Here is a 2030-nt window from a genome sequence, read left to right as displayed (position 1 = left end):
GGATAACCCCAACACAAAGTGCTTGCCAAAGGATAAAATGAAAAAGGGAAAGGTGAAGATCATCTTGACTCTTGCATAAAGTAAAAGACATAAGGTAAAAGATAGGCCCTTCGCAGAGGGAAGTAGAGGTTGTCATGCGCTTTTAGGGTTGGATACATGAAATCTTAATGCGAAAGAACGTCACTTTATATTGCCACTTGTATATGGACCTTTATTATGCAGTCCATCGCTTTTATTGCTTCCATAACAAGATCGTACAAAGCTTATTTTCTCCGCACTAATAAGTCGTGCATATTTAGAGAGAAAGTTTTATTGCTTGCACCGATGACAACTTACTTGAAGGATCTTACTCAATCCATAGGTAGGTATGGTGGACTCTCATGGTAAAACTGGGTTTACACCTCGTTCGGATGTAGACATTGGGCCTTCGAATTAGATATTGGCATTGGTTAGACACGAATGCCATTGTTCAGATGGTCTTGGTATTCAGACTTGGAAATGGACCCAGATATTGGCCCATCCGCGCAACACGCGCGCCTCCCCTTCTCCAATTCAGAGCCTCACCGCTCGGTTTTCCTTGGTATTCGGTAGCGCGCAAGGTCCCCGCCTCACTTACCGCTTCATCTCGCTCGAGGAAAAGGAACATGCGCTGTAGAGGAGAAGCGGGGCGATTCAGGAGACGGTGGCGCGACTCAAGAGACGGCGGCGCAGGTGATGTCTTCTCCCTCCTCCTCTAATCCCTCGTCCTCCTCTCTTCTCGCTACAAAGATCGATCCATACCAAGGTTGCTTCTTGCCTGTCATGGAAAGCGCCCTCCTGTCCCCTGTCTTCCCCGTCATGGCGACCGAGGAGGTCCCACCCGGCAACGGTGGCGGCTGCCTCGTGCCTGCCATGGCGAGCGCCCCCCCCCCTCGCCACCCCTTCCTCCCCTTGCCTAGAAACCTAATCCCTAAAATTTCCCTCTAATCCGAAATTTTCTTGTCTCTTTTGCAGGTCACTTGGTGGGTGGATGGATCCCCATCAGCGACCCGATTCAGGGTACGTGCTCTTCACTTGTGATGTAGATCTGGATTAGTAGTCCAATTTTTACGTGAGATAGGTATAATATATGCCATGTTGTTTTGAATTTTTCTTGCCATGTTTGTATGAATTAGTCCGAGATAGGCATGAGTTGTTGATCTGAAAGGGCAGTCTATGTTCACCTGAGATAGGCATGTGCTGTTGATCTGAATTGGCTGTTTGATTGAATGTACAGTTTCTTGATTGATATGTTGTACAAGTGATGGATGCCTAATTACTTAATTGTTATGTACTTCCATAATGTTGGATCAAGCAAATTGGTTTCTTAAATAACTGAAGAGAACAACAAGAGAAAGAGGAAAATGATTATCTTGATATAACTCTACTTTGAATCGGTTCTTTTCAGGATTATCTTGAGGAAGGATTGGCTATTGATGTTGAATGAGAAGAACGGTGCTTGATTGGTGCCTTTTGGATATTATGTATGCTTGTTCGCTGCAATGTAGCAGTTAAGAACAAGTGGTCCTAATTCATGTCTATGATGGTTAAAACATTTATTTTGAACTTGGTGTCATCAACTTGATGTAATTGTAACCAGCTATTGCTACATGTATGGGACTCACTTTTATTGATGTCAAATGCTATTGTTGGTGTTGTTTTGTGATGCTCTTGTGCAAGTGATGCTGCTATAAAAGTGATGTTGTTCCCACAAAAAAGTGATGTTGTACAAGTGCTGCTGCTGCTACGTATGTTAAGTTTTGTCGTATTGTGCTGCTACTACATGTATAAGTGTTGTTGCTGTTTTTAATTTTTTATATATATAATCATTCACAAATATATTCATTTGTTGTGTACAATTTAGCTTCAATCAATACAACAAAGTACAATGTAGATCCTGTAACAAATGAGCAATTCCAATGCAACTTATGACCATCCAAACAAGCCATGGAATTGAGCCACTCCTCCAAATGCCAAGTGCCAATTACTTGTCATCCAAACAGCAGAATTCA

General features: G+C 42.8%; 1 long non-coding RNA gene across 1 annotated transcript; it reads left to right on the top strand.

Annotated features, from left to right (window-relative positions):
• The first annotated feature begins 701 nt into the window (after window positions 1–701).
• Window positions 702–1538, top strand: LOC119306804. The gene is made up of 3 exons (XR_005149046.1): window positions 702–711; window positions 994–1038; window positions 1427–1538. It is a non-coding gene; the product is annotated as an uncharacterized LOC119306804 (long non-coding RNA).
• The last annotated feature ends 492 nt before the right edge of the window (window positions 1539–2030 follow it).

The sequence above is a fragment of the Triticum dicoccoides genome, chromosome 5B, assembly GCF_002162155.2.
Source record: "Triticum dicoccoides isolate Atlit2015 ecotype Zavitan chromosome 5B, WEW_v2.0, whole genome shotgun sequence".
Lineage (NCBI taxonomy): Eukaryota > Viridiplantae > Streptophyta > Magnoliopsida > Poales > Poaceae > Triticum > Triticum dicoccoides.
Note: the sequence above shows the minus strand (reverse complement) of the source record. Positions and strands in the feature narration are given on the sequence as shown.